We start from the raw sequence: 24,793 nt of genomic DNA, 5'->3' as shown, positions 1-24,793 counted from the left end.
GCCCTGGCTATCATCACACCTCTCCGGAGAATTTTGGGCTAGAAGAGACTGTTTCCTTTCAGCAGCACTGCTAGCTGATGCAACCAGTTTAATTCGGCTTTGCCGTGCAGGTACACACAGCCTGTGTGAGCTCGCTGCTTTTCCCAGCCCCGGTGCTCTGCTTGCTCAGCACTACCTGCATGCTTCCGCAGCAAAATGATCCCGCACGGGATTACAGAGTCAAGCCAAGACAAGCTCTTTTGGTAATACGGCGAAGGAGCTCACAGAGGAAAAGTGTCTCTAGAAATGTCAGAGTGGAAGGGAGGAGCTTTAGCTTTTGTGGAAAAGCAGAAAAACTTGGAAGCAAGCCAGGTGCTCGTCCTCTCTGGAAGCAGTTTTCCCACCCCCTACCCCTTTTTATAAAATAAGATGAAGCTTTGCAAAGCCTAATTCTTTTTTTAAAAAAAATAAAAAGTAATGAAATGAACATGTGCTACCACCTGCTGTCCATTATTTGCAAGAGCAGGCTCCTTAGCATGGTCTGGCACCGGACGGTCTCGCCACAGCCTGGGCAGTGTCGAGGCCTGATGACCCACACCTGATGTCCCACTCCTGATGATGTCCCACTCCTGATGTCGTCCCACTCCTGATGTCCCAGGCCTGATGATGTCCCACACCTGATGTCCCACTCCTGATGTCCCACTCCCGATGATGTCCCACACCTGATGTCCCACTCCTGATGTCCCACTCCTGATGTCCCACTCCCGATGATGTCCCACTCCCGATGATGTCCCACACCTGATGTCCCACTCCTGATGTCCCACTCCTGATGTCCCACTCCCAATGATGTCCCACTCCCGATGAAGTCCCACTCCCGCCCCAGCACATCAGGAGCAGCTTCAGCCTGTGCAGGGACAGCCTCGGGGGCAGGAAACAGCCACGCTAAAGAGAAAGGGTTTGAGATTTTGTTGAATTTGTGAATATGTTCAATAAAGAGCAGCAGCGAGGACAGAATTAGGAGACGAGGTTAACGGCAAGGTCGGAGCAGTTTCGTGCGAATGTCAGATCCACAGACAAACGTGGAGGTGCCAAGATGGAGAAAGCAGCAACGGCAGCTCCACACACCCACGTCCTGGGCGCTCTCCTGGGGTCTGTCATCACCCACTGGACATCACCGATGGGTTGCCGCTCTTACAGCCAGCCGTTGTGGCAAACAACGGCAAAAGATTCACCGAATAAACACAGGTTTAAATAGACAAAGTTCTGTACAGGTCACTTCACTTCCACACATCCTCACCAGGTCATCGACTCCAAACTAGCAACGCAGATCTGAAGCAATAAATCACCTAAGGCTGGCAAGAATAACAGCCCAGAGCTCACAAATACAAAGAATGTATTTAATCTTTTTCTGTTGCTGTGGTGAGCAAACAGAGTGTGCCCGGCACATTAGGCAGCAAAAGTCCTGGCTCTTCTTGTGTTAACGTATTACCCATAATTATTTGTAAAATAAAATGGAGACCAGCGGAGTTAGTCTGGGTACTCACCGTTCACTGCAGCCAAAGGACTTGCAGGAATTGTTATCCTCCCAAAGTCTTGACGGACAGGGAATTAAAGTAGAAAAAAAGATCTGGTTCCAGTTGTTGTAACCAGAACCACATATGTCCTGAAGTCTTGGTTACACGTCAGATCTCACAGGAGACAAAGAACGGAAAAACTTCTGGACACATCAAAAATCCACCTTTATCCTTAGCCTGTGCAGAGGCTTTTGTGTTTGCAAGGGCCCTGGGCATCAAAGTTACACATCTCAATGTCTTTACATCTGCTTCTTTTGCACCATGTCACTGGTACCAGTGGTCTACAGTGCCTTTTATCCAACAGCCTCAAAACACCTCTACAGTTAATTAATCAAGCACACTGTTTTGCAAAGGTTAAATGAATTAATCCCTCGCACACATTATAAAGCTGAGCAGCAAACTTCAACTCAGTGCAGAACACGTTACAGATCTGTCTCGAACAGCCGATGTGCTCAGCTGTACTGGCAGAGATCATGCGCTGAACATTCATGAACAAGAAATTGGGAAGGACGTTACCTTTTCCAAGAATATGTATGAAAATAAAGTGTGGGTAAATTTAGTTAATAAATTACTCAGATATAATATTTTGATCAACTGCAACAGAAGGTTTGATTGCAGCAGCGATTAGTTCAGTAACTTCCTCGGCCTTCCCAAGCCAGTTGCAGTTTGCTCTGAAAGCAAATCTCCACTTGGTTGGTTTGGAAGTGATCATTTCTATAAGCACATTTACCCCAGTTTCATCTGAAACCGTTTCTGTTCAGCCAACGTGCAGGAGCAGTAACTACCAAGGAATAAAAAGGCCAATCCAGCATCAGTGTAAAGTAGAAAGGCAAAAGGTATTCAGAGAAAAAGCAAAAAGGGGAATAAGTTAATGGCAATTCAGGCTTTACATGTATGTTTCAAGGGCTCTTCTCTTACTTTCCATCTGCCATGAAAAGAAGAAAGAATCAATTTACAGTGAAATAAAAATGAGCAAAGGAAGAAAATAACATGTGTTCTAAACCCTTTTTTTTTTTTTTTTCTCCAAAACCTTGATGGCATTTCTCTCACACAGCACTCCACATCTATCCGTAGGCTTGAGCCAGCGAGCGGATGCTGGGTTACTTCACTCTCTTAGCATGAACTTGTACTCCTTGCTATTCTCAATCTGTCACATTCAACAATCACATGCGAAAATGACTCAGGCTGCCAGTTGTCTCAGTGTTGTGCTCGTTGAGCATTTGCCAGTTCCTCAGGAGTAGGCTTGATATTGAAAACCACACTTTTGGAAATGTGATTTAGCCTGGAGCTGCTGCATTAGGCTCAAACATTTTGATTTTTGTCCTACAACTTTTTGTCCTTTTTTTTAATCTTGCAACCCAAAAATTCTGGACACAGAGGAAACAACAGCAGGTCAGATTGGTGGCTCCTTCAACCTGGCATTTCACCCCAGCTGAAGGCATTTATTCAAAGTACCTAATATTTGGGAAGGAGTGGAAAAACCCCTAATGCACCACACCGATCACCAGCTGTAAACGTTGGACAAATTTTCTTCCTGTCACCTGCCGTGATCACCTGAGAAGCAGGCAATGATTTTCATCTTTTTCTGAGCAAATGCCGTTTCGTGGTGCAGCCTTTTAGCCAGCACAGCTATAGGAATGGAGTCACCCCCCCTCACCTTTGCAGCAGTGAATATCCTGCGTTTGTTCAGCTCACTGAGATCTCCCAGCACTTGGAAACAAACCTCTTCCAGTTTCATAATCTCAGCTCCAACGCCTGCCTTCAAAGCCTTCAAAAAGAAATTACAGCCTCAAGGATGCGTACCGTAGCCTCCGCTGACTATAGGGGCAGCCTGCGGTGAGCAGCTCACAGACACTACAATATATGCCCACATTTATTTAGGTGAATCCTACCCCAGGGTGTCCCAGAGTAACAGACCCAGCTCTGCAGGAGGGAAGCGATCTAACGCGTAGCTCCATGAGAAGCTGCCGAGTTTTAGTATTTCATTATTTTGGCTGCGTTGGTGTTTCACCCAATACTATGTCGTCCCCCTTCTCTGCAAACCTAATGTCCTAAGGAAAGTATTTCGTCCATTCAGATAATATAGAAATATCCACACTTAACTACTAGCTAAATTTATTCAGTCATTTTGGGTGGGTTTTTTGTAACTACCAGTGGAAAAAAAAAAAAAAAAAAGAATATTAGCACCTATAATGGCCTCATGATTAAAGCGTAATTTATAAATTCAGTGGAGGATTTTTTTTCCCCACTAGAGACTGTCCTTAGCCAAAACTCTTCAGATAAATAATGATCTCCTATACAAAACATTCAGCAATGAGGATATTTAACATCTTGGAAATGTGTAACAGGTAGCAAAAAGGGAGACTATGTATAACTGTAACTGGAAATTGTATGAAGTCACTTACTGTTACGTAAGTAAAATTTTGGCCTAAGGTTTGATGCAAGAAATGAGAAAAAGAGATTGATTCTAAAATCTTCATGCAACCATTTTATTGTTATTCAAAGTAATTAAACTGAGTTACTAATTTACAAAAAGCAAACAATAAATCACTCATTCTGTCTCTCAAATATCAAAAGTAAGGTCATGGGAATGATAAACAAAGTTTGCAACGTCTTCTAATAATGTAGCAAATGGACTTAATAGTCAAGAAGCCTCCGTAACTTCCCCCAATTACATAGATAGCTGTCTGAAAGCATACGGTTTGTGTAAAGACTGCATATACCATATGCACGTATCACTTCACTTGCCACTGAAACAGTTGTGTCATGGGTGGAATGTGGCAACTCTACCCACACACAGTAATGTGATACAACAGATGAAGATAGTGGAAAGCCGTGAAACTGCATGGAGAAATTTAAGTAGATTGAGTCCATCTCTACTTCAATGGGAATTAGATCAGGCCCCAAATGAGAATTTATGCATGACAGCTGGATTAACATATATATTTCCTGAAAGACAGTACCTTTATAAACTGAAGAGTTCCATAGTGTCACACTGGAGCATTAGTTCATTTTTTTATTAAGAGAGAAACCATCATTTTGTAATTCATGGTAATTTCCTCCAGGACATAGGTCTCCTTAGTTATCTCTTTTGAGTCCTGATCCTACTTAATTTGCAAGGTATGAGAGTGCAGCAGGGACAGCTTAGTTATTTGAGTTATAGTTCCCATATATTCTGGTTCATGAGCAGGAAACAGTGCAAGCATGAGAGACCCAATTAAGTTAAAACTTCAGCAGTCTTCCGTTTCAGTGAACTATCAGGCGTCAAATGATTACAGTATTATTGCATTTTCTTACGCAAGAAAAACTGCACACCCTCTTTTTTTAAATCCGTGCCCAAGCGGCAGTACCCTGCCTGTCTGATCTGCGGTGTGAAATCCTGGCACTCCTGAAGGCTGGAGCTTCCTAGCAGTCGTACGAAACTAAATCAGACATGCAGTGCCACGGCAGGGGGAAGCTTTACAACGCAGGAGCACAGATGGGATCAGCTTGCAAGTAAATATGTTTCTGTTGCTAGAGAAAAGCATAGAAAGCAACAATGAATAAAGATGAAAAATAAGATGCTGACAGAAGAAGGGGAAAAACCCGCCAAAATGGGTACAAAGAGAAGAGGAATATGGTAGAAAGGACCAAAAAGCTGGACGGGTAGTTTGAGCAGCTGGCTCTCCACTAATGAGAATCCTTCCATCTTACATCAATAATGCCATTATCTGGCATTTAACCTCTCAGTTGTGACTCCATAACTGGGCATTCAAGTATTTCATAGCAATTTTCACTATTCACTCACATACATAAAAGCTCTTGCCGTGAAAGGCAAAGCCGTGTGCTCCTTTTGCAGTGCTTTGAATGCAACCAGGAGCTCTGCCTGTGTAATGAATGCATGCAGGTCATACCTTTCACTTTTTCTTTCATATCATTAGCTTAGTTTTAACATGAAAAGATGGCCATCTTCTTGGAGAAAGGTAACCTAGAGTTGGAGAGGTGATTCTAGAGACAAAAATTTGTAAGAATCAGCCTGTACCTAAAAAATGACAACGAGGAAAACAACATCATGGTTCATAATTCCAGCTTCTTAACAGTGTTCAGATTTTAATATTTGATTAGGACAAGTAAGAATTATGGTATCCTTAGATCTGTTACTTCACTACTACAGTATAGCACAAATGCACAGACTAGAAAATATTAATGACTAAATGCTCCATAGACCTGCAAGCTTGAGGTAGAGAACAAGATTCAATACACATTTTAAACTGTTACAATCCCGATGACAGACCAAATATCTATCTAATTATAACAGTCATCTAAACATGGCATACGTGCATCCCGGGTGGTGGGAGAGTTAAGCAGTAGTATCCATAACTGGCAAAAAGGACTTAGAAATTATTCTCTCACTATGGAATTCTTCATACTAAATGCAGATATTTCTAGAAAGAAAGCTCTTGATCATGTTCAACTTCTTTTTAAGTACTTAGACCTTTTTTGCGTAACAATGCATATTAAAATAATGCTAAGGCTGCAAAGCCCTTACTTACAAATTGTGCCATCCCAGGATTAAAATTCCTTAATTCACCTCTGTTGTGGATATGGATAAGGGGAGTTTTCAATTATCTTTTTACATACGAGTCTTCTGGAAACCACTGAACTCCATTCCATGCAGAAGAAAGCAGGAATATTAATTGCCTTAATGCTTTTTGTATGGGGCTTTCACTGTAGTTTTAATGCTCAATAAACATCAAAGATTTATCTTTACTATCCAACTGTGACAGAAGATGCTCTTACATTCACTTGGTAGATGGAGAACAGGCCATAAAACTTCAGGCTGAAATCATTAAGCATGCAATGATTTTAGATGTACAATTTGAGTGCTCCAAGTCCTCATTTTTCAGAGTACCTGTCATTTTAGGAATATCCCATGTTCAGAGCAGTGATCCCACTGATCTCAATAGCCATGGAAGCTATCCTGCAGTTTAGATCCCTGTCTCCCTACCTGGATATATTGAAAATGTAGACCGCAATTAAGCTCTGCCCTCCTATTTGGGATCCCTCTCCTCCTCCCAGTTACTCCCTTCTCTCCTCCTTGTTATCTCCCCTGCTTTGCCACAGCTCTGCTCTCCTCCTCTGCTTCATTTCTTGCCTCCGGGTACGTTGGGTTTTTTCACGTCTCCTGGGCACAGAAAGCGGGGGAGCGGCGAGCACTGAGCCTTGCCTTGTTCACCTCTTCTGTAAGCCCAGACGCGAGAGCTTTCACAAGCCATGACAGCTCTGTACCTGCTCTCTCTCAGGATGGGGTGATGTCTCTTCAGCTCACCCATCACGCATAAGCCATGCAGGACGAAGGATGTATCTTTTACTACAAAGAAATTAGAAGTCAAACAAGCCTCTACAACCGTATACAGCTGCTTCAAAAGAGTATAGCTTCACCAAATTTGGCGATTTAAACAAAGCAAAAAGTACCACAGCTCAGCCACAAAGACAAGTCTCTACCACAAGTTTCACATCCCTCTGTCAGTGCACGGAGGCAACGGGACCTCAAAACAGCTGTAAGTGTTGGTAAGATGGACCAAGCATCCCTCCCCGGTACGCTCCCCAGCTCCTGCCCTGGATGCGTGCAGGAAGAGGGGAGGTGACAGGGGTGCTAAGAGTTTTTAAACTACTCACAGCAAATAGTTCTGGCTCCGGTATGAGATCAGAAATGTTGCACGACATTCACCTTCGTTTTGTGGGACACGTGGTTGTGTGTCACAAGGGAGATTTGGCGCAGCTGAAACCTTATTCTACAGCACAAAAAGGTATTTTTGTTTTAGGGTTAATGAATGGAAACTTACACTCATAGAGTACGGTAAATTTAACATTGTGTTTTAAAAAGTGACTAATTTCTGCTCTAATCCAATTGTCTTTCACGGCAGTACTGTCCCGAACTCAGGACAACAGCACTCCACGCGACACGGCAGCTCCCGAGACGTATGGAAACTGTCATGGCCAGGTAAAAGATTAATGGGAAGGCCTCTCTTTTGATTGATGAATCTGTGACCTTGAGCAACTAGAGCACTTGCACGAAGTATATCTGCCATGCGAGACGGACAAAATGAAAGAGGCTCATATTACACTCTCAGATCTCATTAAGCGCCCAGACCAGAAACACCGATACTGGCACTGGCCATCTGCTCCACTGTTTGCCTGGTTACAGGTCTGATAACACTTACAGGGAGCAAAAGTTAATCATATGTACAGATGAGCAACAGCACTTCTGCACAGGAAATTCAGTGGAGCATAACAGTTTCTAAAAAAACCCTCACATACCTGTTTTTACTTCATTCTGTTGTTTCAAACCACACAGGCAAGCTGGCAGTTCAAAGGAAAACTGTTGACGTAAAAAGCCATAACTTTAGACTCTTCAAATATTGCTGGTTTTTTATAAATAACCTGTAAAGTTATCATAAAGTTAATTAACTTGAAATGTGCCAAATTGCTGTGATCTCCTGTTAGTCTATATAATGAGCAATAATACATAATTATTTTTTAATTGCTTTTAAATTATTTCCTCTAATGCTCTTTTTTGCTTCTCTCAGTTATTTGAGAATTACTAGTATTTTCTGCCATTTGTTCTCCACTCACAGCGATGAAGGCCCTTGCCCGTAGACCTTTCCAAGTCTACTGTAATATTACCCCAGCATCCATCCCCGAGGAATGAAGTTTCCCTGTAAGCGTTTTTTGAGAGACTTATGATCAGCTGAATTTTCTTTGCTGAGCAGCAATTCCTGGAAAATCCTGCAACGTATTCAAAGACTTTCCTACTGCTTTTGGAGAATTAGCTCTGGGCAAAATGATATAGTCTATGGAGGCCGTATCTGACCTAGAAAGTATTAACTGAAGAATGTGCGGGACAGCTGGTTATCGGAAAGAAAAGACATGCAGCGCAGGAGAATGACATGTAGAGCTACTCGAGTTAGTTCTGAATGACTGTCAGCTCTCCAGAGCCAGCCAAGCCCGGGAAGCAGATACGGCGCTTCTGCCACAGCCCGTGCCGCAACCCATAACGGAGCTAGCTCAGATATCTCTAGCACAGGACTGCGCCATGCGGCGAGGAGATAGTTTATCATCCGAGAGCATTTCAGATACGTGATATGATAAGGCTGAACAGAAATCTGAAGTATAGAAGGATTATTTCCAACAAAGTGCCAAAGGGCTCAACCTTTTGAGGGAGGACGTTCTGCGATCAAGTTTGGTACACGGCGTGCCGGGGTCATCTTTTTCAAAGCGCTGCTCTCCGTGGCTGTTGGTGGTGTTCCTCAGACGCACGACCAGGTACCACCCTCCTTTAAATCATGTTACAAGAGAATGCCTTGGTGCACCGCAGCGCAAGTGCCATTTATTTCGAGCTACGTATCCAGTCATACATAAACAGATGAGGCTTCAATTCCTATTTAGCTTTCCCAGTTCAGAAACAGAGTTGTGTATCTGGGATCTTTTTCTTTACTATTCCTTTCGATGAGGTGGTGCATACCAAGCGCACGTTTGCTGCTGCATCACCAATGCTCGAACATTTTAAGTCTCTGAAAATCAGAGGAAATCCTTCAGTTGGAAGTCATTATTGACAATTTTGGCCACCACGGATGGCCCTTCCCCACCTTCACTTCACCTAGCATCTCTCATCTTACTCTAAGGTCTTGCTGCACAGGCGCAGTAATAACAACACTTAATCGGAACGTCCTTTATCTTTCCAAGTATCTTGGTACGTGTCCATTAATCGGTTCAAGGGAGAAAATGAGCCGTAACCTGAGTTTCACAAAGGTGCTGATGGCAATTCTGGTGGCCATTTCGTGGTAAATGCTGTTCGTGCAAATGTCACAGAAAAGGATCCGCCTCGCTATTTTGCTATTAAAGACACAAACATATAAAAGATACCCTCTTTCCTAAAAAGCGTTCAGCACACCGTCCACATTTTGCCCGAACACACCCACTGCAAGTTTGAGTTCCCGATTCGGACTGTCGCAGGAGAATTTAAAGTTCTTTCTGAAACAAGCGACTATTTTAATTAGGCTTCCCGGGCTCCTGCTAGACACAGTTTCCCTCCGATACACCATTTACACCGGTTCCGTGTTTTACGACACAGCTGACACGTTACTTTCACCCACTTTTCCACACACCCCTCCCCCCAGATTCCCACAGAGGTACCCCAAAACACCCCTCCGAACGCCTTCCCCCACCTTTTAGCACCCCCACGACCCCCCCTTACCCCTTCCTCAGCGCCCCCCCCCCCCCAAACCCGCGGGTGCCGCTGACCTCGCCCCCCCCCACACACACACACACTCCAGCCCCGCGTTCCCCTCCGCGGCCGCGGAGCGTGCGCGGAGTTCGGTCGGCCTAGGGCAGGCGGGGCGGAGGGAGAGGAGGAGGAGGAGGAGGAGAGAGAGAGGAGGAGGAGGAGGAGGGCCGGCCCGCCCGCAGCCGCTGCCGCCGCCAGCGCCGCCATGATGCTTGTTTGCTTTCAATGAGTGTGAGGAGGAGGCGGGGGGGAGCCGCTCTCCCGTCCGGCCCGCGGCAGGAAACAAAGAGCCAGGCAGGCGGCGGAGCGAGGGCGGCGGGGGGACGGGGATGCTGCAGCCACAGGTAGGGGCGGCCCCCGCCGCGGGGGGCGTCGGCGGCGCCTCGCCTGGAGGGGGGGCTCTGGCTCAGGGGGGGCAGTACTTGGGGGGGGGGGGCAGGACTGCTGTGAGGGAAGGGAGCGGCGTTATTATGGCGGGGGCGGGGGGGAAGCCTTCCTCAGAGTTTGGCGGCGGGGGGGGGCTCTCCCCGCGTTGTGTGGTTTGGGGGTGTCATGGGGGGGGGGGGGGGCGAGGCGCTGTTCTGGGCGTGAGAGGGGGAGGCCGGGGAGGAGGAGGAGGAGGAGGAAGGGGGGGGGGGCGGCGCTGGAGGAAGCGCTGGGCCCCGGGCGGTTGTGGCTGCGGGGACGGCCGGGGAAGGGTCCTCGCCCCGGGGAAGCGGTTGGGAAGATGTCTGGTATCGAAGCGGGGAGCGGCGGGGGAACTTGCCCGGCCACAGGCCGGTAAACACCGACCCGGCGTGCGGGAGGGAGCCGGGCCGGGCGGCGCCTCGCAGGGAGCCCGGGTTTATTTGCATCGGGAAGGCAATTAAGAGAAATTAGTATAATGGCATCTGGAAGCCTGAAGTTTTTTTTTTTTTTTTTTTCTGTTGTTGTTGCTGGGGTTTTGTTGTTTTGGTTTTTATTCCCCCCCCCCTCACTGTGCAATTGAGTTTAAAATAATTAAACAAAGGCAGAGGGAAATGACATCAATCTGGTAATTGCCCGTCCACCCTCGGCGCACGGCTTCCCCGCGTCTCTCTCCCTCTCCCTCCCCGGAGGCCGATTTCCCTCCCTGAGAGCACACCGGAGGACCGGCAGCCGCTGCCTGTCAGCGGAGCGCCTCTCCTGCTCCGGAAGGAGCCTCCGGCAGCCTCCCGCCCCGCCGACAGCCGCCCGCCTCCGCCGGCAGCGGCGGGAGCCGAGGCCTCGCTGGCGCCGGGGCCCGGAGCGGCCCTCGCTCGTTCCGGCGGAGGGAAACGGCGAGGCAGGGAGCGGGGCGTGATTGCCAGCCCCGGCGACCAATGGGGGAGCGCGGGAGGCGGGCCGCGCGCTGGCACGTGAGGCCGCGGGACAGACGCATGCAGGGATAAACAGAGGGGAATTGGGGCGGGGGGGGGGGGGGGGGGGGGTCGGAGAAACCGGCGTGTTCAGACGTCTGAACAGCAGTGACTCCTTAATTGAGCTAATTGGGGGTGGTTACTGCGTTTGCAGGGCTCTGGGACGGGTGTGCGGGGACTGAACACCTGAACTGGTGCAGAACTCCTGCATCCTGTGCAGCCTCCAGGCCTGGAGGAGCGGGGTACTTGCTGCTGGACTCCATGATCTGCCCTCGTGCTTTTCTCATTTAGAGTTTTATAGAGAATTTTAAGCCCGGGATCAGACAAGGCTTTAGGAGAGTACATCTCTATGCACCTGTCTCTGTCTTGATATACATATGTGTCGTGAACATGTACTTTAACAGCAGTTTTTCCACAAACATTTAAAAATTCATATGAAGCCTGCTTTGCTTTGTGTAATATGAGAAATACATTCAGAACAAATACAGTAAAACAGAGGTTTTGTTGTGTTTTGTTTTAAACACAGATATCTCTATTTCCACAAAAGCACAGAAAATTGTATTGCTGAAAATATAACTTCACAGATGGGTGTTTGCTTTGTAACTGGAGCTGCAGATCCTCTGGTTTTTCGTTTGATTTCTGGGGCTTATTTTCTTAATCTAGATTTCGCCATAATGAGTAACTAATTCAAAATTCAAGGGATTAAGAAATACCTGTGGTATTTGTCTGGCTTAAATACAAAGATATGCAAGTGTTGACTGGTAATTGTATTGTATCTCGCATTTTTTTTTCATTCTAGAGCAGGTCTCGTAATTGGGAATTTATCAACATTTCCACTGGGGTAATTTTACAGGATTATCCGCCCTCTGTTCTTCCTGCTGGTTCATCTGGACTCTGTGGAGTTTGCTGCTAGCAATGAAGCCTTCTGTGGGGGTTTATTCATGCTATTACTGAAATGGAGCCCTTCGCGTTTGGATTAACTCTTTGTTCACTTTTCACCTGAATCGCTTGGAGCAGTCCATTTATAAAAAGGATACTACCATGCATCTCTTTTCTGTTTGCATTTTGAAGTTGAACTCTGAATACAGTCTTGATGTGTTCAGGCTGTTTGCTTGAATTTTAGAGGAAGAACTGAAATATAAAGATAGATGAGACTGTAATACTGCATGGGCAGGTAAATACTTTTGACGTTTTATATATGAAGACTTGAAAATGTATTACGAAGGGTCACAAATTGAATGAGCGTGGTACATTTCAAGGTAAAAATCATTAAGATCAGGCTGTACTAGATACTAGGAAGGCATTCTTCTAAGCAAGTGCAGTGTTCATGATGGAAACCGCTGTCTTTAAAGTGGGGTCGAATGCTCCCAAGATTGGGCAAACTGAAAAGTCTTTCCCAACAGATGAACAAAAGCATCTATTTTTAAAAGCATGGCAGTGTAAATAAAAATGGTCCTGTTAATCTATCACCAAAAAGCTAAGTATTTTTGTTTGTAGTGCAGTGTGTCGTCTTATTTGGATTACCACCGTGCCTAGGAGGCCGGGTGGTGAACTGGAATTCCTCCTTCCAGTTGTGCAGCACCTGCTACAACAGGCAGTCCCTGCTGCAGAGGCCCTGGTTCTGTTTGTTAACAGACTGTTGGGTTTTAAATTATTTTCTGGTTTTGTCATGTAATTTTGTCTGCACATGTGTATATGTGCAGTCTGTACCATTACTTCCCTGGCCCAAATGGTGCTGCATTAAGAGAAGATTATACACAGATGGTATCTTTATGAATGAAGATGCCTTTTAGTCTTCAGAATTGAAAGACTATACAAGAATTGTCTCTTATTTCCATAGGGATTTTTTGCTAGGAGAAATATATAGTATTCAAAGGTTACAATTGTATATGATGAGCTTGAAAAAACTACCACTGACCTTAAAACCCCACAAGAATAATCTCAACAGACCCTACCTCTAGATTTTAGTCCTAGTCGCACAAGACAGAGGTTGACCCTTGCCCTGTTGCCTACAATGTATCTGGGTTTTTTTAATCCGTATATTGAGATTTTACACTACTTTTGGTGGCAAAATACTTTACTGACATTACAGAATCCAGTCTAAATTAAGTCTTCTTCATGGTGTAATTTTGAAAGCTTTACACATAAATTGCTCAAACTGAGTCACTGCAGGGTTTCATCTGTTTTGTATTCCTTTTTCAGTGTTGGTGCTTCACACTTGGAAGTGTGATTATTGTACAATATCCTGCAAGATTATTAGCATTGTATTAAGTGACATAAATTATCTTCCTACATTGAAATTGGGTTGTAGAAGTCCACTTAACAGGAAAGCTTGGCATAAGCTTGGGGACCTGCGCTCACAATTTCTGCATTGAGCGATTTCTGCAGTTGAAGTCTTGAAGAGTTTACAAATGCTTAGGCAGGTCCCATAGAAAAAGCTGTTTAAATGCTTAACGTGTACTTTTGAGCTACTAATTACACTTCCAAGATGGTGCTTATTTAAAAAAACTGGCAACAACTCAGTTTTTTCTTTTGTAAGACTGCAACATGAATCCTTTTGTTAATGCCTCAGAGGGCTTTTTTTAAGTGAAGGAATCAAGGAGCAGAAAATACATACATAGTTGTTTACTTTAGAACTAAAATACTTGCTCTTAGTATTCTGATTTATGCTATAATGGAGCTCTGCAGGAAGAGGTTGATTTTTTTTTTTTTTTTTTGACTGGGAAAGCTGTTAGGTATGTCATGCAGGCTGCCATCTAGATGTGATCTCAGCCTGGATATTTTGATGGCTCTCCTGTGTGTCTTAGTTCACGTTCCTGATATGCAACCTTTATTCTGCAAGTGAAGCAGCTTCCTATCTTAAGACTGTCCTAAAGTTTCCATACCATTTTATAATACCAGCATCTCCAAGGCCTCCTTCAGCTCTTTGAACTTCCCCCTTTCCTTAGCAAGGCAGCAGTTTCAGCCTGAAGACTGGGCGTTTCTAGAACATGCTGAAGCAATGTGAGTGATAGCTCATGTGATTAGGGTACAGCATCTTGCCATAGGTAGGAGACCATGAATATACCATAATTTAGTATACTGCATATTACAAATAATCTCTGCAGCTTTACTGCCCGAGCTATTTTGGAGTATATTGATGAGTGAGGTGTGGATCCTGCAAGTTGATCTGACTTAAATGGTGCTCCACAGAAGTATTTCTCTGCATAGATCAGTTTGCAGAGTCAGGGATCAGGAAAAAAAAAAAAAAAACCAAAAACAACTTTAAGCGCTAGCTTCGCTTCAGAGACAGATCATTTCAAACCACATTGAACTAACACCTACAAAGACAGGAAGGCTTAAAACTAAACCAAAACACAGCGAGGAGTGTGCACCATCTGATATGTATCACCTGTCAGAACAAGGAGACAACATTGTAATGGCTAAATAATAAAAAGTATTAAGATGTTTTGTGCCAAACTCTGAGCATTAACACTTCTTAATACTCTTTCAAAGACGTTTTAACAGTTGTCCACCCAACAGAAGAGCTTTGCCTGGCAAAGCAAAGGTCCTGTGGATTGAGGTAGAAGAGTTTAAGTGCTGCCTTAATCACAATTCATCTGTAAGTAGAGTACTTTCAGAACAAGAGTTTTTAGGAACAAGTTATCTGTGTGAAGAATAATTAAAACTAGGAAGGAATCTTTGCTTTGCTGAGGAACATCGTGACAGATCCACCTCTGGAGATTTGAGAACTGCTTGTACAGTAATTGTCAGTCATGGCATAGATGCTTTCTGTGCAGGGAGCAGTGGGATCACCCCGTGGTTTCTTCTGGTGTAGTATGTCAGGACTTTTCTCCAGTGGCAGAACTTGGAAAGCTGCTACTTTGGTTGCTCATTAACTTCACATAATCTATGTCAGTACAACTGTCGCTGGAGTAATGCTGAAAACCAACCAGTGACATGGCTCAAGTGATGATTTTATTTTTTTTTTTAAAGCCACCAACAATAAACCCCACTTTCTTAGCTGGGTATCATTGTTGGTTTTCAGCATTGTCTCACAAACAGCTGCATCAACACAACGGAGGGAGGTGATGAAGTAGAACCTGGGGACAGGAAAGAAATCTTGAGTTGGCTTTGCTGCGCAAGAGCATGGTTGTGGAACAACATTCTCAGGCTTGTTGGTTTACTTTGAAGTAAAAACAATCTATGAATAGTCTGGTTGCTTCTATCAGGATGTGGCTAGATGGCTAGAGCACGAACTGTGTGAACGAGTTGTATAATATCCTGAACTTCAGTTAGTTTAGCAACTCTGATACTAACAAGCATTTAAATATCTAGAAATTGTTTTTTTAGGAAGGCAAAGATTTTTGGATTTAGATACTGGCATCTCTTGTCAAGCCCTCGTTCAGATCTATAGCAGGAATGCTGAAAATGAGCTCGTGTCCAAACTTCATTTAAAATAGCTAGGTTATCTCTTACTCCTAAGTTCTGTTGCGAGGCTAAGAAAGAGAGTAATGTTTTGTGCAGTGACTTCATGTTTTCACCCACAAAACAACAGAAATGTGGTAAGTGTTCTGCAGATGCATAAAGGAAAATGTGGTAAGGAATGTTGTGGTATACATGCCAATATTTAGAATAGCTTACTGAGTTGGATCAAGATAAGAAGTTGTGCAGTAGTTACTCTAAACAAGAATTAATGTTCCATGTATCACAAAGAGTCATAACTAAATTGTTAAATGTGATTGTCTGGACACAACCAGTGGAGTGAGAGTTGGTAATGTATTAACATTTTGGAGTGTAAGACCATTGTCATTAGCTTTCTGAAGACGTTTGTAGGTGAAGCTTTTAGGCCTTGGTCTTACTGCCTATCTGCATTTTTAAAACTTGAAGCTAAATGTTTTACAACAGAACTCTTCCTGTTGATCTTTTAGGTTCTGTCTTACTTGTACAGTATATAATTATGTAATGCAAGTAAATTCTTAAAGTAATTAGTGAACCTGACTGATCTTTTAATGTATTGGCATTTCAGAATACACTAAAATAGAAAATGCAAAAATCTGAATGTGTATAGTTAGCCAAAGTGTTTCTAGGGATACCAGTTAAAGGTCAGCCTTTGCTTTGCAATTTGGTTTTGTGTTAATGTTTGTTTTGTATACAGCAGCCTTTCACTATAGGCATAATTACATACAATTGCTGATAATTAAGAACTATTCTAATCATCTGCACTATGTCTATGCTACACTGAGAACATTTGGACATAGTATTTCTGCTCATTAGATGTTGTGCAGGGTAAGGGGTGGGAATTTGAGTTCTTTATCATGAGTCAGATAAAATAGATCTATCTTGCAGGTCTGTCTAGAAGATGGAGCAGTCAAGGACCTCTGTGCTGAATTCTGCCTTTTATTTTCTGACCATTTTAGAGTTATCTTTCAAACCCAAACTGGTCTTTATAGCAACTGAACATGGAAGTGAAAATTGCTTCTTTGCACTAGTGAAACTATGTTAAATAAGTTTTTTCACGCCTTCCAAGGTTTAGGGGGTTACATGTACACCACTAAAATACCAGGCTGCAGGTTGCTCATCTGATAGGAAATTGTGATTGCAAGTGGAGTGGAGGGGTGGCAGGTTGGGCAGGAGGAGAAGTAGAGGTTTGGAAAATGGCAACCTCCCTACCCCTGCCACACACCTTATAACCAGCCAGTTTGCATTTCTATAAACCAGTAGTGAAGAAGGACAAAGAAACCTTAATTAAATTTGAAATACCTGCGGGTCAAAACTTAATGATACAGTCGTCTTAAAAATATGAATTGACTGATTTTTGGACTTAACAAAATTGAAAGCCTGATCTAGTCAGTGCTATATAGCTCTGTAGTCTAATCAAGTCTTCCTGATTTGAAAACAGCAAATGTATCCTTTGACATTTATGGCTTGTTGATCCAAACCTGGATGCTTTGCTTTTCTTAAGTTTCAGGAGGGTTATGTCTCATTTTAGTCAGCTTCAGCTAGATTAAGGGCTTTGCAGAACTTTTACAGCTTTATAGATTTTTTGAAAGACTATTAAAGCATTTGTCAACTTCTGAGTTTTCCGTAGTAGAACTTATATATGCAAAATCAAATAATTCATCTGATTAGTTATATTTCAGATATACTCACATGAACTAACGTGTATTGACTTAATCAGTATCTTGCATTTATTATTACATAGTTGCAATGCATGTTCACATCCTACTGCATTATCTAAGTCTGAAAAAGAGGAAGGGTAACTTGTGGTTTTGTATTGGCAGTCATGTAAAATTCTAGTTTTAGAAGTCCTCAAAATATGATGAAGAAGCATTACTTCCCTGATGAAGCCATTAAATCTTAATATGCTAACAGCCACTAAAATATGATCGTACCAAGTGAAAAAGCACTTGGAATGAATCAATTGACTATGTGTTGACTCAACAGCATTTTTATTTTTTTAATTTAGATTATTCCAACATTAAGCCATAAATTGGGTTAAAGGGATCTTGACACTTTCCCACACATTATAGTTGAGTCTCTTGGGGGCGAGGAGTGTTTCAGGAGTCATTCTTGTGCTGCTCTAGTTCTGCCTGTGCACACAGCTGTTACGTACCATCCCTCCCCACACTAGGTAAAAGGAAACTTTTAATTCACAGCATGTATTCTGAAAAATTCAGGTGTTACCCTTTAGCTAATTTCCCAGTTGGATTTTTCCTAGTCTTATTTTTACAATACTATATACTTACTGTAAAAAAAACAAAAACAAAAACAAAAGCCTTGAACAGCCTTTTCTAAATAAAATGCCAAGAGCGTTTGCACTAGTCAACAAATAATAGGTGTTTACACAACGGACTTGATATTTACCTAGAAGTAGCATACTAGTAGGAAAAAAAAATAAATCTGTGTTTTCCTGCAACACTGATGTTTTAGTTGTGCATATTTCAATAGAGCAACCTTGTTCACCCCTACAAAGTTAAATGTAAGATTGTGTTTCAATAGATAGGCAAGTTGTCAAATTTCTGTTTATTCAGCATCAAAATAATTGTAATTTTAGTTCTAATGTGCTTTAGTATGGATTCCTCTAATTTGAGGAAGCTTTATTTAAATTTTTTTTCTTTTAGGTGGTGGCTTACACCTGCATTTCTGAGCTTTGGTTTATCTACTTGCACAGTTGTGCATTGTAGCAAAATAGAACCAGAAGCTATATTTCATAGCAGAATGCGAGTATTTTTCCATTATATGGTGTATACCTGCTAGTAGTTGGGAAATTCAGAACTGTAGGTGTATGTTAAGATTTATTTTATTAAAAAACAAAGTTTCAATTTAGTGTATTCTGAACAAGACACTGATAGAAATAGGACTGACATGAAATGTAAAAGGCTTTGTAGGAACAGTATCAGGCATACATAAAAAACCATTTAATTCTCTAGTTTAAGTTTTGTGTGTCTTGGGGGGCAGGGTGGTCCCAAATAATTTTAAATAAGAATTTAGCGGAAGTACATTAAATTTACTTCACATGACACTTGAGGTTTAGCTGGGATGTGCTGGGTACTTGCTTGCTTCCTTTCCTCATTGGAGTATCTTGCCTTTGAATATTTTTTCCATCATTTTTCACTATTAAGATCACTGTCTAGTTTGTTGCCCATGCTTGGTATAGATGGAGGATAAATACAGTCGTTGACTCAACTCATCAATACAAGTGTGTACCTTCTGTAGGGACTGACCTTTATCATAAGGCTGTTCAAGCTTCTTTTGCTTTTCTGTGAGGAGATGACAGATGTCACACCTTGGAATCCCAGCCAGGGACAGTGTCTGTTTTTGCAGGGTTGTTGCTTCATTTGCCTGAACTTTATGCTGAAATGGAATTAAGTTCCCATAGAAATTTGTAACTTGCTGCGTAAAGTGCCACCATTGCCAGGAAGGTGAAACCAGTAAGCTTGATTCATTTTAGAAGAGCACTCGTTTAAAGAATGGGTAGTGGGTCTTTGAGTGGGAATGACCAAATCTTAAGTTTTATGGTAAAAACTGAAATACAATACTATGAAATGACCTTAAAGAATTTTTTCCAAAGTATAGTAGTTATCTTTTAGATGTACTTCTGCTGCCTTTGAAGAGGGTCACTGTTTGGAGTTTAAAGCAGTAATTTCTGTTCATTCTAATAAAGCTCAACAGCAGAGATTAACCATTTAAATACAGGCTAACATTTCTGATCAGCCTATATATTGCTAGAACTGCTACAGCTTTAAGTCACCTGAAAAGCAGTGTACTTTGACTTCAGTTAGGATTTCAGACTTTGTTCGGTGTTACTATTTAACCAATACATGGATGAGGGTAGTTGGAAGCAAGATTTTTGCTTCCTGCTGTGCAAGAAGAGATTTGGGGTAGGTGTGGCCAGAAGGACAATTATGTTGTCCTGATTTCAGTCCCTTAAACAGTTGTGCTGCAAATCCACACATACATTACTGCTATACAGGAATAATAATACTGGAAGCTAGGCTCCCTCAAATATATTTTTTTTTTTCTTTTTCCCTTTTAGCTTTTGGCCAGTTTAATTCTTTTCACCAGCTCCTTTTGTTATCAGACAAAAGTCAGTGCTGATGCAAGAGTGAAGTGGAAATACACAGTCCTGGGGAGGAAGGAACTGCAGCAGGACCAGCTTAGTTCTGCTTCATGTGTTGTAAAACCACAGTGCAAGTGGCTGGTGTGGGGGGGTCAGGAGGATCCTAAATTAACTTTAAATTCAAGACATATCAGTCAATTTAAGAAACACTTATATTTGTGGGGAAAGTCACTGGAACCCATTTTTAAATGCAACTTTGGATTGCATGGAAAAGAGGTTAAAGGCACAAGGTTACAAACAAATGGTCTGGGATGAGTTTCCAGTATTAGGGTTTGGCGAAAGAAAGAAAAAAAAAAAAAAAACCCCAAGCCTGTCATAAGTGCTATCATTTTCTTACGAAATCTTTGAGCAGCTTAATGGTTTATAATTAATAGGAAGTACTGTAGAGTGCTTTCTATCCTACTTTTCAGCGGTGCAAAAGTAATTTATTTGGCAAATAATACTGTACTGCATCAATAAGTGGAAAATATACTTCAATTATCTTGTTACTTCTAACTTTATTAGATCTAGATTTGTATAGTTTATTCACTATTTTTTAATTAAAGTAGCAAGAAGTTGGAGTAATTCTGCACTTGATCAGGTGTGGTGCTACTTTGTTTACTTCCCCCTCCTGGCTATCTCCTGATTTACATCAGTTTTACTGATAAGTAATATCAAGTAAGGAGCAGGGTGGGGAGGAGAAGTCAAAAGAAGTTATCAGCGTGTGTCAAGATGTTTCAGAAGCACAGTTGCAATGCTTCAGCATAGTGATCTTGAGGTATTTCTAAAGGTACTTGCATATTTGTAAATGGGATTTGTAGATGCTGCTTACTAAGTATTGAAATAGTTATTTCAGAATAGTTGATTAGATCAGATAAAGTTGTGTCTGAACACTAACCCATGCTGCTCTCACTTGTTCCTTGTTTTCTACAAAGTTTTAGAATTCACGTTTTCTTTGCCTAATTTAAATTTTGATATGGAAGAAGCTGATGTTTCTAGGAAAGTTTTTGGGGCAAACTTGATATCTACACTTATAGTAAAGCTAATGCTATAAAGGGTTGATGGTGCTTGGCCTACAGGAGTTGTCTAATGCATTTAGATTTGAGATGGAGTTAGTTTATCTGAGGTATTAGAGAAAGCATTTCAAGAAATGAAGAGCTGCTGTAGTATTTTCCATTGTGTTTTGTTTTGGTTTTTTTTTTTCAAAATAACTTACTACTTACTCTCAAAAAAAACCTGCTCACCTACCTGTTTTGATTAAATCCTTCTCCCCACCATCTTCCAATTTCATAAAAATGGCAGAAGGGAAGGATAGGAAAAAAGTCACCATCTTTCCTGCCCTGTCACTCAAAGCAGTTTCCCCAGACTACCTTTTCTCCATTTTAGAGGCATTATTGATTAGTAGTTTATATAGTCGCCTAGAGCATTAACTACCTCATAGTCCAGCTTCCACCTTATACACACCTATAGCCTAGGAGACTTACCATTTCAAAAGTCTTGTCAGGCAACGGTCTGAACTCTTTTCATTCTTCTACAGCTAGCAGTGTAGCTAAACCAGCTTGGCTTTCAGGCATCTCCTTCTTTTCGAGGCCACCAGCTCCTCCTGACACTGTACCCTGAGCAGCACTGGTGCTGCAGCTGGTCCCCAGTGTAGCACACCCGCTCGCATGGCTGCTGGTGATCACACCCCGTCTTGTCCAGAACAGTTCTCTGAAACAACACCTAGCCTGGCTGTTCATCACCTGAGTGCACTGATTGCTTTAATCTGGAGAGACAGCCGGCAATCGGTGCAGGTGCACCTCAACCTGTGAACGTTTGGCTTTGTCTCTAATGGTCTGTTCCCGAGGGAAGCCAGAGCCAGTGCTCCATCATCCACCTGCTGTGTTAGCCAGCTTTGTTAGCTCTTCTTCTAACAGGTTGCCCTCCCTTGACTTTACAACCTTCAGATTTTTTCTTCTCTTCCTGATCCTCAACATCCTTGCCCTGCACCTTTCCCTGAAGGGTCTTTGCGCCTGCTCTCCCTTGCCCTGTCCTACCGCCTTTCTCTCGGTACCCTCTGGGCAAACAAGGGCTTAAAACTGCGCTGAAGGCTCAAGACCCGATTCCCTACGTCAGACCCTTTGCACTGTTGACCTCATCGGCCTTGTTTAGCTCAGTTTCTTTGGGGTAAGGGGTGTTAATTCTGCGTTGGGACTGAGTGACCCAGAGTGGGAATGGGCAGCCACTCTCCTCTTGAGCTCTCAAGCCCTTTTGTTTTTACAACTAATTAAATAACAGCTTTAATAACATGGTATAAGATAGTAAACAATTTGCATTCAAACATATTTAAATGTCCTCTTCATTAAATTTGGATAGTCTGGGGTGTGTTCTGGGCATCCATGTCATATCTTTGCTCATAAAGATTTTCTCCTTTATGAACTAACTTGCTCTACGTGATAACAGCCTGATGTTCAGCAGTGCTTCCCACCATCTGTGTTGGTGCAACTGAAAATTGCAGGTGGTGTAATCTCTTTTGAAAATGATCGTCATGATAGTTTAAAGCTGCAGTTATCAATGGCTCCAAGGTTGCTTGACAGCATTTTATGGGTCTTACTAAAAATTGCTTTAGTCTGACAAAACTGTGCCACTTAATCTGATGTTTACCTCAGCTTTTACGTTTAACTGCAGCAGCTCAGCAGGCTCTAAAGTTGGATTTGGGGAGGTGGAGAAAGGAGGAGAGACAGTGATTTGTAAAAGAGACTGATTTTCTTGAACTACTCCGTGCTGTGAAGTTTTGAAATGCAATTCAAGGTATTGCGCTTGTGTTTTATGTCCTGTGAAATATGACCCAAATTTAGCCTTGCTGTCAGATCCTGAGAAATCTCGAGCTCTACATGATGGATGAAGATGCGCTAACACTTGGTGTGACAGTATCCTTGGTGTTCTGGTGTGGCTGATGCCAGTGATGCTGTCGGTCATCAGCAGCTCCTTCAGCCAGGAGGCTCTCGAGCATTTGCTGCTCTTTTTGCTCCTGGTAATCCTAAACAGCAGGGAATTGTCCACTGTGAAATGCAGCAGTAAGAAAGGGAAAACCATCAAGAGCAGGAACTTTAATGAGAGGGAGAGTAAGTGCCGTGGATGGGCCGGGAGCATGGGGTCACTAGGATCCAGTGTTAAAACCTCAAATTCTTAAATCTCTAATTGTTTTAGTGCACATTAACAAAACCCACTGGAAAAGTATGTCATCCTCTTCTGGTAGCGAGGAGCGATATGCTGCTGGTACCAGCAAGGCTGTTAATTAGTGCATGTGATTGAGTGTGCTCTGGGGAACGTTCGTGTTTCTGTACTGAATGAGATTTCTGTCTCTAGTATACCTGATTCATTTCTTGAAAAATTGGAACATATTTATTAATTCGGGGAGCTGCAGGAAGAGAAAGCATCAAATGACCGAGGAAGGTAAATGTTTCCTGACAAACTGGAGCATTCCTATGTGGTATTGGTCTTTGTCAATTATGTATAATTATATATAGCAATTTCAGAAGAGATGCTCAATACATTACTTTGCCATGGCAATATGTTATTGCATTAGTTGCATAGTTATTGCAGGGAGAAGTTACGCTTTTACCTTTCCGGTGGTTATAATCCAGTCTTATCTCCTTTAATTAGCTTAGTTTGAAGAAGAAAGTGTTACACTTGGTGATTCCAGTACCCTGGGTACTCAAGTGTCTTCATTCTTTAAGAAGCTCCACCCAGCTGCTATTTATAATCTCATCCTTTTACCCACAATTCACTTTTTAAAGGGGAATTTCTTTTCACTGCAGAAATCTGTTTTTGACCAGAAGTGGGGGTGGGAAAGGGAAGGAGGAGTGTGAATTAGTAAAAGAGCTGTTGTATTAAAGTAAGCGTGTGGTGCTTAAAGCTTTATTTTAATTAAGATGCATAATTAAGTGAAAGGTTTTGGGGGTGGGGTGTTCTGTTGGGTTTTTAACACGTGGAGTAAACATTTTCCAGTAAATTCAATAAACAGATAACAAGGTTGATAGTCTTAATTTACTAACAGTTATTCCTTGTTTATTCTCTATAAAACACTTTTCTGATATATTCACTTTGTCCAGGGATATGAAAAAATTAGAAAGCCTTAAAAGATCTGGTAGGTAGGTGTGCTCATGATTTTGACCAGTATAGCTGCTTCTTTATTGAGTGGTTTTGGGGGGTACTATAATATTGCTGTAATGTACTTTGCTTAATAATTGCATAATATTGCTTGTAATGTGTTTGTAAATGTGATTTGAGCCAGTATTGTTTAATTTCTCTATTTCATATAAATAATTTTATAGCTTGTTGCTTGTGCCTTTCTGTACGTATTTGGATGTGGCAGCTTAAGATGGTGAAATCTTTGCCATAAAAGCTCTTAGATATATGTAGGGCAATGCAAAGGCATGACTCTTACTTCTGATAAACGCGATTTATATTGGAAGTCCTATGAAACTTAAAAACATGGAACTAATTTGTAAATTAATATAGTATTTATATTTATTTATTTATTTAACATCTATGTAAGCTGGTTTTCCTCTTAAACTGCCTAAAACCCAGCTGTATTTCTCCTGGGACAGAGGAGAGCTAGCTCATGGTACAGGGAGGGGTATGGCACAGGGTTTTATTATGGAGCCAGGAATGCCTTTCCCCTCCCCGTCTTTGCAGTGAAACGGTGCAAGTATGTTAATGTACAGGAAAGCTGGAAGGAGGGGTTTTTTTTAGAGACATATTTTTTCTACTTCTCTCACGGTCCATGATTTGGTGTCGTAAAAAGAGATAAGAAATTTAAAAATGTTTTTTGTAAAGTTACCAGGAATAATGTGAAAGAGAGTGAGAGAAATGGAGTTAAATTTCAGTGTTAAACACCTGGCTGAAGAAAGTGATAGAAATGTCTACCTCAGGTAGAATGTTTTCAGGTCGAAGAGAGTAAGATAAGGGTTGAATCAAAAGCTATCACTTTGCAGACTTAAAGAATTGAGGATCTTTTTGAAACCTTAATTCT

At 42.2% G+C, this 24,793-nt stretch overlaps 1 protein-coding gene and 1 long non-coding RNA gene across 5 annotated transcripts in view; one reads left to right on the top strand and one right to left on the bottom strand.

The window, feature by feature from the left end:
• Positions 1 to 2,772: 2,772 nt before the first annotated feature.
• LOC121232541 lies at positions 2,773 to 9,697 on the bottom strand. The gene is made up of 3 exons (XR_005931163.1): positions 8,746 to 9,697; positions 7,854 to 7,914; positions 2,773 to 7,617 (listed from the first exon to the last, which is right to left on the bottom strand). It is a non-coding gene; the product is annotated as an uncharacterized LOC121232541 (long non-coding RNA).
• A 280-nt stretch (positions 9,698 to 9,977) lies between these two features.
• Positions 9,978 to 24,793, top strand: part of CNOT6 (CCR4-NOT transcription complex subunit 6) — a 33,833-nt gene continuing 19,017 nt past the window's right edge. Inside the window, exons 1-2 of one of the 4 annotated variants that reach the window (XM_029997588.2) lie at positions 9,979 to 10,163; positions 12,000 to 12,369. The gene's annotated coding sequence lies outside the window, so the exon portion shown is untranslated. Of the gene's footprint in view, positions 10,164 to 11,994; positions 12,370 to 24,793 lie in introns of all 4 variants that reach the window. The other 3 variants (XM_029997587.2, XM_029997589.2, XM_029997586.2) reach the window with 3 other exon arrangements.

Source organism: Aquila chrysaetos, chromosome 22, assembly GCF_900496995.4.
Source record: "Aquila chrysaetos chrysaetos chromosome 22, bAquChr1.4, whole genome shotgun sequence".
Classification (NCBI taxonomy): domain Eukaryota; kingdom Metazoa; phylum Chordata; class Aves; order Accipitriformes; family Accipitridae; genus Aquila; species Aquila chrysaetos.
This window is presented reverse-complemented; position numbering and strand designations above follow the sequence as displayed.